Here is a 10,222-nt window from a genome sequence, read left to right as displayed (position 1 = left end):
CTTCATGAGGCTCCATTTCTAGGAAGTTTTGCCACCACCGCTCATTGGGTAGGGATTTTTCTCCTGGAAACAGTGATGAGGTATAAATGAAAATCTCAAGGGAAGAGAGCCCATAGGTAACAGGCAATGCAGCTGTGCTGAAAATAACTGGGTGGTTCTGAAATTGAGAAGTCAGATGTACCCTAGGGGCTCAACCTCTCATCTATGTGTTTCAAGTTTTAAGAATGGATTATAAATATTAGGTTTCTCTTCTGATGATGGGGTACTGGAGAGTTCCATATTGTCCACAAAGACATTCTTGTCTTCCAGTCTAATGTAGTGAATTCTGCAGCAGGAGATGGGTCTGGGTTTTTATGCATGTGGGGCAAGTTGACCCCGCTGATGTTCAGGTTTTCGAAAGCATAAAGTCTGAACACACCCAGGATGGTGGCAACAAAACCAGCAAGGGTGCCCACAATGTCCATGGCAAACATGCTATGCCAGTTCTTGAAGAGGATGATGGAGGAGGTAACCAGCACCATGATGAAGGACCCATAGTGCATGGAGAATGCCAGGGAGGCACTGAAGATGTCCAGTGCCCTGTTGATGAAGTTAACATGAATCCTGAGCAAAAGTGCCAGGATGAGGGACAGGATGTAGGGGCAGGAATGCTGCACAACGGGCATCTACTGGAAGAAGTTCCTAAGGGTGATACCCTTGACAGCCGACAAGGAGAAGGCCCTGGTCACAGAGCAGATGATGATATAAAACAAACAAAGCTACTACTTTGCCTATACTGTGGGGTGATGACAAAGAAGTGGATGGGACAGAACACCAGCAGAAGCATAGTAAAAATGATGAACCCTGTGTCTTTCATCTTGGATGCCATCTCATTGACTGTGGTCACCTTCTCTTCCTCAGGGGCGTGTCCCACTATCACCATGCTGCAAGCATGCTGGTCATACAGTCCAGCTTTCCCAGCAGATTCAGTCTCTTTCCCAGGAAATACCAAGAGAGGACGGGACTTAGGAGGATACTCAGCACTCCCAGAAGCAAAATGACTATCTCAGGGAGCAAATGTATAAGCTCCAATTTTGACAGTTTCTCCAGCAGCCATGATGAGAAATCCAGTCCACCATATTGCATACTTCAAGTAGCTGTAATCCCTGTCCATAACCCAAGTGGTCCCCATAGTCACCAGTTATAGAAGGTCTATCTTCTTGAGGATGACACTGATGCTGATGAAGAAGCTGGACAGGAAGGTCAGGCCCAGGCCAATGTAGAAGCTGTTCTGCCTGAGCCTCCCCTGCCAGCTGTTAAAGGTGGCATTGCCGGGCACCTCGGGGCTGAAGTACCTGATGATCTGGCACAGGACTTGTTGGGATGAGCACTATAGGCTGATCAGGGGATCTTTCTTACACCTAGCAGTGCTGGCCATTAGCGCTATGGAGCTGGGATGCATGGATGTCCCTGGCTCCTCAGTCCCAGAGCAGGTGGCTAGGACTTGTCCCTGGTGTGGCCTGCATGAGAAGCTGCCAGGGTCAGATCCCAAGAATGGGGAGAATGATGTGTCCTAGAGTGGAGGATCCCCAGATAGGATTCATCTAGCATCTCAGGTGACTCGGGGGCTAGGGAGCAGGCTCAGGCTGCCTGCAGAGGGGCTGCCATGAATGTTTTAACCATGCTGTACCAGGAGAAATACCATGAGCCTTTCTAATGATGGTGATGTTAAACTCAAGTCTCTGGTTATTGATTGCAGAGGGTATGCATCAGGTTGATATGACTACAGTGATAAAGACGGAGACCTAGATAGAAGTTTTTATCTTCCTTGACTTGTAAACTTCCTTAATATGTTAAAAGAATTACAAATGCCCCATAGTCATTTGCCAACCATATTTATCCACCAGAAATATTTAGATAATGTCTTAGTCTGAAATAATATACATTTCAGAATATACTACCATAACATTTGTATGCATCTGATATTTGGCTTTAGAAATCTAGTAGCAGACTACCTTGAACATGATTAGTAGTTAATATATCTTAAATGAATAATGGATAAACAAATTATAAAATACAAAGGCTTTGGAATTGAATTCCTTGTCAGTATATCATTCATTCATTTTTTAAAATGTTATTGAGCACCAATTATGTGCCAGAAAATAATGAGCAAAACTCAACATAATCCTTGTTCTCATGTATTTTATTTTTTTTCTTTATTCATTTTTTTAATATTACATTCAAAAAATATGAGGTCCCCATATACCCCCCACCCCCCTCACCCCACTACTCCCCCCATAGCAACATTCTCCTCCATCATCATGAGACATTCATTGCATTTGGTGAATACATCTCTGAGGATTGCTGCACCTCATGGTCAATGGTCCACATCAGAGCCCACACTCTCCCACGTTCCATCCAGTGGGCCATGGGAGGATCTACAATGTCCGGTAATTGTCCCTGAAGCACCACCCAGGACAACTCCAAGTCCCAAAAACACTTCCACATCTCATCTCTTCCTCCCATTCCCCACACCCAGCAGCCACCATGGCTACTTTCTCCACACCATTGCCACATTTTCTTTGATTACTAATCACAGTAGTTCATGAATAGAATATCAGTAAGCCCACTCTAATCCATATTCTATTCCTCCATCCTGTGGACCTTGGATTGGTTGTGTCAAGAGGGGGCTTAGATTCCACATGGATGCTGGATGCAATCCTCCTGCTTTCAGTTGTAGGCACTCTTGGCTCCGTGGTATGGTGGTTGACCTTCTTTAACTCCAGGTTAGCTGAGTGAGGTAGGTCCAATAAACCAGAGTGTAGGAGCGGAAGTCTGTTGAGGCTCAGGGCCTGGCTATCATATGGTCAGTCCAGAGATTCAGATCCCCTGGGTATATATTAAACCCCAGCACCAACTACAATTCTGGTAAAGTAACAGGAAAGGCTTGTGAAAAGAGATCACATCTGAGTCCAGCTCCATCACACAGAAACACCAACTCCAAAGAAGGGCCAAGTGACATGGCACTGAACTCCACCTGCCATGACCATAAAACCTGTGGGTTCCTGTAGCCCTCAGAAGAACCAATACCTGGGGTTGTATCTACTTTATCTGTCTCTGGGATTCTGCTCAGGTGTGCATAAGGGCAACCCTTCTGATAACCTCCTGGCTCTTTTTTAGAGACTCATAGCCATATAAACTCATTTGTCCTTTCCATTTCCCCCTTGATTTAGGTCAAAAAGCATTTTTAACTCCTGTTATTATATGTAGACACATATTCTGCTGGTCCGAGTTGAACCTTTTATTCAAGGTCATTTTCTAATTACGTCATCAGCTGGTACTTGGTAGTAGTCCCTCGGTGCCAGGGAGGCTCATCCCCAGGAGTCATGTCCCACGCTGGGGGGAAGGCAATGCATTTACATGCTGAGTTTGGCTTCAAGACTGGCCACATATGAGCAACACAGAGGCTCTCAGGAGGTAACTCTTAGGCACACTGCTGCTCTAGGCCTTGTTCTTATTTCAGGCTCACAAGCATAGTCATTAGTATCAGGGGCTCATTGTTGGACCTTCATTCCTTTTTGGTCTTTGCCGTTGCACTTGGGTGTTCTCATGTATTTTAGAGTCTGGAGGTGGAGAAGGAATTCCATCAGATATTCCTGGCAATTAGTATGTCATTTCAAATTCAAAGAAGTTATGAAGGAAATGAACATGAAACAAAAGGAACTTGACCTAGACTAGAGGAAGGTTTCCCTGAGGAGGTAATACTTAGTTTGAGAATGAAAGGTAGAGTTTGAGTTAATTAGACTACTAGCAGGGAGAAGGAAGAGGAAACAGTATTTGCAAAGCCCCTGTGGCAGGAGAATAATGACGAATTGGAGAAAGATTTTAAGACCAGTGAGCATAAAAAGCAAGGGGAATGAAACAGAATGAGGCTGGAGAAATAGGTAGAAATCATATTACCTAGGCCTTCTAGTCAACACTAAAAAAAAAAAAAAAAAAAAAAAAAATCTAGCCATAATTGTAATAGTAATGAGAAATCATTGGGAGTTTTATGTAAATAATGACATGATTAGATTTGAGTTCAAAAAGCACACTCTGCACTCTGGAAAATAGTTTGGCAGTTCCTTTCAAAACTAAAAATAGACTTACCATATGATCCAGCAATTGTGCTCTTGGGCATCTATCCCAAAGATATGAAGACTTATTGCTTGCAGGAACTTGTACATAAATGTTCATAGCAGCTTTACCTGTAACAGCCCCAAAGTAGAAACTACCCAAATGTCCTTCCATGGATGAATGGTTAAACAAACCATGGTATATCCATACCATGGAATACAACTCAGCCAAAAAAAAAAAAAAGAACAAATTATTGATACACACAATTTGGATGAATCTCCAGAGAATTATGCTGATGGGAAAGCCATTCTCAGAAGGAAACATACTGTATGTCTTAGTTTCCTAGGGCTGCTATAACAAAGTACCACAAACTGAGTAGCTCAAAACAAATTTATTGTCTTACAGTTCTGGAGGATTGAAGTTCAAAATCAAGTTGTCAGAAGGGCCAGACTTCCTCTAAAATCTGCAGAGAAGAAATGGTTCCATGCCTCTTCTCTGGCTCCTGGTGTGGCCAGCAGTCCTTGACATTCCTTGGTTTGTGACATAACTCAATTTCTGCCTTCTACCTTCTTCATCACGTTGCCATCTTCTCTCCGAGTCTGTCTGTGTCTCATCTCTCCTTCTTATAAGGACATTAGTCATATGGATTAAGGACTCACCCTACTGCAGTATCACTTTGTTTAAACTTGCCTGATTCCATCTGTAAAGTCCCTATTTCCAAATAGGTCACATTCTGAGGTACTAGGGATTAGAATGTTAACATATCTTTTTTGGGGCAATACAATTCAACCCATTACAATGCATAAGTCCATTTGTGTGACATTCATGAAAGAGCATAATTACAGAAATGCAGAACAGATTTTGACTGCCAGGGGTTAGGGACAGGGGAAGGGGAAGGATGTGTCTATAAAGGAGTAACACAAGGGGAGTCTTGTCATAAGGGAGTCTTGTGGTGATGGTACACTGAGCATCTTGATTATGGTGTTGGTTACTCAAGGCTACATGTCATAAAATTACATGGAGCTATATGAAGGCACACATATATACACACACACAAATTGGTGCATGTCACTAGTAAAATATGAATAAGTTCTATGGTGTACCAAGGTTGGTTTCTTGGTTTTGATATTGTAGTATAGTTGTGTATGATGTTAACATTGGGGGAGTTTGGGGAAGGAAGCATGGGAGACTTTCTCTGTACATTTCTTTGCAAGATCTATAATCATTTTGACACAAAAAGCTAAGAAAAAAAAGGTACTCTGGCTACAGTAAAAACTGGATCAGATGGAGGCTAGGGTGGATATGGGAAAACACTTAGTGACTATTGCATTATTCCAGAAAAGAAACAAATGATCATGACTGGATTTGGGTGGTGGTAGCAGGGATAGAGAAAAACGGACATATCTGAGGAATATTTAGGAGGCAAAATTTATGTAATCTGATGACGGATGGGCAATAAGAGGTGAAAGAGAATGAGGTTAAGGGCATTTTGAAGTAAGACTTTGCTCTATATTTCATAGCATAGAAAATAAATATACATGTGGGACATGGAACCATTTTATGACAGAGAATAGAAGTTGCTCTTTTTTTAAAGATTTATTTATTTATTTCTCTCCCCTCCCCCCCCCCCCCACCCCGGTTGTCTGTTCTCTGTGTCTATTTGCTGCGTCTTCTTTGTCCGCTTCTGTTGTTGTCAGCGGCACGGGAATCTGTGTCTCTTCTAATTGCGTCATCTTGCTGCGTCAGCTCTCTGTGTGGGCAGCGCCATTCCTGGGCAGGCTGCACTTTCTTTCATGCTGGGCGGCTCTCCTTATGGGGCACACTCCTTGCGCGTGGGACTCCCTTATGCGGGGGACACCCCTGGGTGGCAGGACACTCCTTGCGCGCATCAGCACTGCGCATGGGCCAGCTCCACACGGGTCAAGGAGGCCTGGGGTTTGAAGCACGGACCTCCCATGTGGTAGATGGACGCCCTAACCACTGGGCCAAGTCTGCCGCCCCAGAAGTTGCTCTTGATATGAGATCACTTTGGGAGCTTTGCTAGGCTAAAGTAGACACTATCATTGTGTTGACAATCAGTGTATTGCCTCTCAATTCCAAATCTACCTTCATTGCCTGCTCTGAAAAAAAGAGATGAATTCTTTAAATATTTTTCCTTTGTCTTCTAGAACGATGTTAAACTTTGCCAATAGAGGAGGTCAGAGAGACACAGAAGAAGGAAGAAGCATTCCCTCTTGTGTGTTCCTCTTGGTAGCACACATAGCTTCTTACGTCTAGCTCTTACAGTGCTGGTAACTTCTCAAGTGCCAGGCTCCTGTAATGTGCAGCATCCAGTGGCCGGCACCTTCCTTTGGCACTCCCCTCAGAGGTTGGCACCACAGTTACTTCTCTGACATCCAGCAAGTGATCACTGTGCACTTTCCAATAAGGTCTGGATCGCAGCCTGGGGAGGGAGGGTCTTTTCCTTGGGTGTTCTATCTCAGCCATAAGGATAGTGGCTGCTCCTTGTATCTGCTATTCTTATATCCTGTAGAGATCTTTTTACTTTGTACAAGCCAATCCCTCACTTCGGCAATTCCCCACTACAGTTAGTATTTCTTTATACTAAACTTTGCTAATCAAATTTCTGTGAGGTTTCTGGCTCCTAATTGGATCCTGACTGATACTAACATCCCCCTCAGTTTGCCGTTATGATTTCCCTCAATTTTGAGCTTTTGACCCTTGCTTTAGTCAAAGCTGTGCCTTCCACTGAGTTTTAGACATGACTAGGCACATCCTTTCAAACAGTAGGGTGGGCCCACCAAGAATAGATTTACCTGTACCTCTGCAGGAGAGTTTGAGATAAAGCTCAACTCTGGAATTTACACCAAGTTTCATGGATAAAGACCACAAGGTAAAGGGATATTTTCATTAGGAATTCTGTAATACAGGGGACATAAGGAATATAACAGGGATGGGGGGCACTCTTTCCACCTCTGCATGTGGTCTGTAGCCAGCCCTCAACACACTGACAACCTAACAGGATGCAGCTTAAAGGTATATAGCTTAAGGTATATAGCTGGGAGTACCCATGGCACTGGATATCAGTAGCAATGATGAGGAATATTGATGGGTCTTCATGTGACTCTGACATTTCCAAGATGAACGGAAGTGGAAGAACATGACAGATGTCATGAGGGGAAGAAAAGCATTTGTTTCAGAGCACAGATATGCTCCTGTTCTCTCCCGCCCCCAAGACTCTTAAGAATAAGGACATGTGAGACAGACTGCCTCACTGCATACAAACCCTTGAATAATCCACTCCCACAATGACTCTAGGCTTGGCCATATGAATTGCTGTGGCCAATAAGACACAAGCAAAGTCTTGAAAAGTGCTTATATATTGTGGTTTGCAATCCTGCAACTATTGCCATATAAAAGAGCCCAGGTTAGCCTGCTGGATAATAACACATAGCCCTGCTGACATCCAGCCAACTACCAAACATGTGAGTGAGGCCACTGGCCACCAGTTGACCAAAAATGCATGAGTCTGCCCAGCTATCACCACATCTGCTGAAAAAAAAAAAACATTTTAGCTGGGCCCAGCCCTACTACCTACTCATAGAATCATGAACAAATAAGTGGTTGTTGTTTTAAGCCACCAAGTGGAGTGGTTTGCTACACAACAAAAATGAATCGATATGATACTGATACTAGCTAATTGATCATTGCTAATGGAATTCCACAGGCTGGTGTGCATATTTCCTGGGGAAATGGGTTGTATCACTGTTTCAGTTTGCTGAACCTCCCCACCTCAGAATCAAGGTGTCCAAAACTGAACTAATTTTTATCCCTCCTCACCACCTACCTTCACCAAACCTTTTTTCCCTGTATTCTTTGTTACCTGATGGAAGTCTGGGAGCAAATTCCTGATTTTGTTCCTCACTTTCCACTCCAAACAATTACCACGTTGTCAGTTTTTAACCATTATTCCATGTACTTCATCTCCACTGCCCCACCTCGGTATATGAGACCCTCACTGATCTCTTGCCTCATTTTCTACTTTATGCCCTAAATATTTTGCGTCTTTCCAATACATCTTTCACCTTCTAGCCAGAATGTGAAATGCAGATCTAATCATGTCACTTACCTGCTGAAACCCTTCAATGTTTCCCTATTGCCTTTAGGATAAAATCCAAGATTCTTGATATGGCATGCAAGATCCTTCACAGATCTGGCCCGCCTACTTCCTCAAAATCAGTTCTTGCCACTTTTCAAAATGTAACTTATGCTCCAGCCATTCCAAATTACTTAAGGTCCCCCTCAAAATTCATGCTTTCTCACTCCTCTTTTCTTTCAGAAATTCTTTTCTCTCTGATTAGAAGATCTCATTTGCCCTTGCAGCCTGTTTGGCTAATTCATACATATTCTTTTCAAGGGTATCCTTAAACATCACAAGCCTCCTAAACTGAGTACCAGGTCTCTTTCCTGTGCTGACATGGTAGTAGATTACAGTGCTCAGTACTCTATATTGCCAATGTTAGTTTAAACTTCTACTTCCTCCCCTAAACTGTGAACTCCTTGAAGGCAAAGATCATTGCCCTGTTAATTTCTATATCATTGGGTGGCAATGTTGGGTACCAAATGTTCACAAATATAGGTCACCAAATGTGCTCTATGCTCATTGTTTTTGAATCACTGAGAGAGCATTTAAAGAAAGATTTTCAGACCTCATTTCCAGAGATTTTGATTCTGTAAATTTGGGAGGGGCTTGGGAAGCTGAATTTTTAGAATGCTCTCCAGGTAATTCTGATATGTAGTAACCAAGTAATCAGGAGTTGAAAGTCAAACTGATCTAAAGAACCATGGCCAAGTAAGATGGCCTTTTTATTCTTAATGAATCATCCAAAAAACACCATTCATTTCTCTTGATTTACATATTATTTCCAAGTTTCTAGCATTAGGGAACAACAATCAAGAATTCTAATTCTAAATTTTTTCCTCAATTACTCTCCTTGCACTGAGGAAAATATAATAAAAAATACAACAACTCTACATTTCCATATTGACTGATATTTTCAAAGTGTTTTCACACTTTCCTTAAACCCTGTAAGGTAAAGCGTAAGAGCCAATTTGCTTTATCATATTTACCAAAACGCTGTCAATCCAGTAGTCCCAAGTTTTGAACACTTACTATATGCCAAGCACTGTTAGGTACCAGAGGATACAGGAGTCAGCTGGACATAATTCCTGCCTGCATGGAGCTAATCTTGTATTGGGGAGAAGAGTTTCCCCTCAGATGCTCCTCTGCCTGTATGGAACATTTCTCACAGCCGATCCTAGTCTTAGTCTTCTGAGCAGAAATTTCCTCAAAAATTTATTAGAAAAAGTGTAACGCTTGTGCCTGGCCACACCATATCCTGTCTTTTCAAGGCAATTCCACTGCTGTGATGCTTGTCCGTTATGTAGCTGCTAAGACTACCCTGTTGGCTCCATGTTTACATCCCATTCCCTCTAACATTGTATGTGCAGTAGTGTGAAATCCATGGTCTTTTCTCTGGAAGGATGAAATTCATACGAGTTCGAGGTCTCGTGTGATTAATGAGTGCTTTCCAGTGATTCTGACACCACAATACGACCAGTATCTTACCTATCTGAAGATTACAGTTTGCGCCTACACATTCTCTTCAGTGGGATAAATGGAAAGCCCACCAACAAACAGGGAGAGCAATTTTGTAAACAGTACGTCAAAGAATGTCAGAGCAAGACCATACCTTAGAGGTGTACCCCCACTGCCTTTTATGGAACAGAAACCCAGAGAGGTTACCTGAGTTGCCTCAGGTCACATAGCCCAACTGATGCATGTGGAATCAGTGACCAAATCCACAATCATACAGGGCGACCTCTTTCTAAAATTTAATGCCTAAATGAAGCTCAGCCTTCTCACTGCTTCTACCCACCCTCCTTTCTTGCATTAATTCCACATCGCTCATTCTTGAACAGTCAAACCATTCAAACGGCAAGTTGGAGCATTCCACAAACAGGTGTCCAGACCACGGAGTCGAAGTCTAGTTCTCCAAAGGCCCGCTGAGAGCTCTCCAGCTCCCGCTTGCACTTACAAAGTTTTCTCGGATCGTACGTTCCTTTT

General features: G+C 42.9%; 1 pseudogene; it reads right to left on the bottom strand.

The window, feature by feature from the left end:
- Positions 1 to 218: 218 nt before the first annotated feature.
- LOC101419856 (magnesium transporter NIPA4-like) lies at positions 219 to 1,417 on the bottom strand (annotated as a pseudogene).
- Between the last annotated feature and the right edge of the window lie 8,805 nt (positions 1,418 to 10,222).

This window comes from Dasypus novemcinctus, chromosome 3 (genome assembly GCF_030445035.2).
Source record: "Dasypus novemcinctus isolate mDasNov1 chromosome 3, mDasNov1.1.hap2, whole genome shotgun sequence".
In the NCBI taxonomy this organism is placed as follows: Eukaryota; Metazoa; Chordata; class Mammalia; order Cingulata; family Dasypodidae; genus Dasypus; species Dasypus novemcinctus.
Note: the sequence above shows the minus strand (reverse complement) of the source record. Positions and strands in the feature narration are given on the sequence as shown.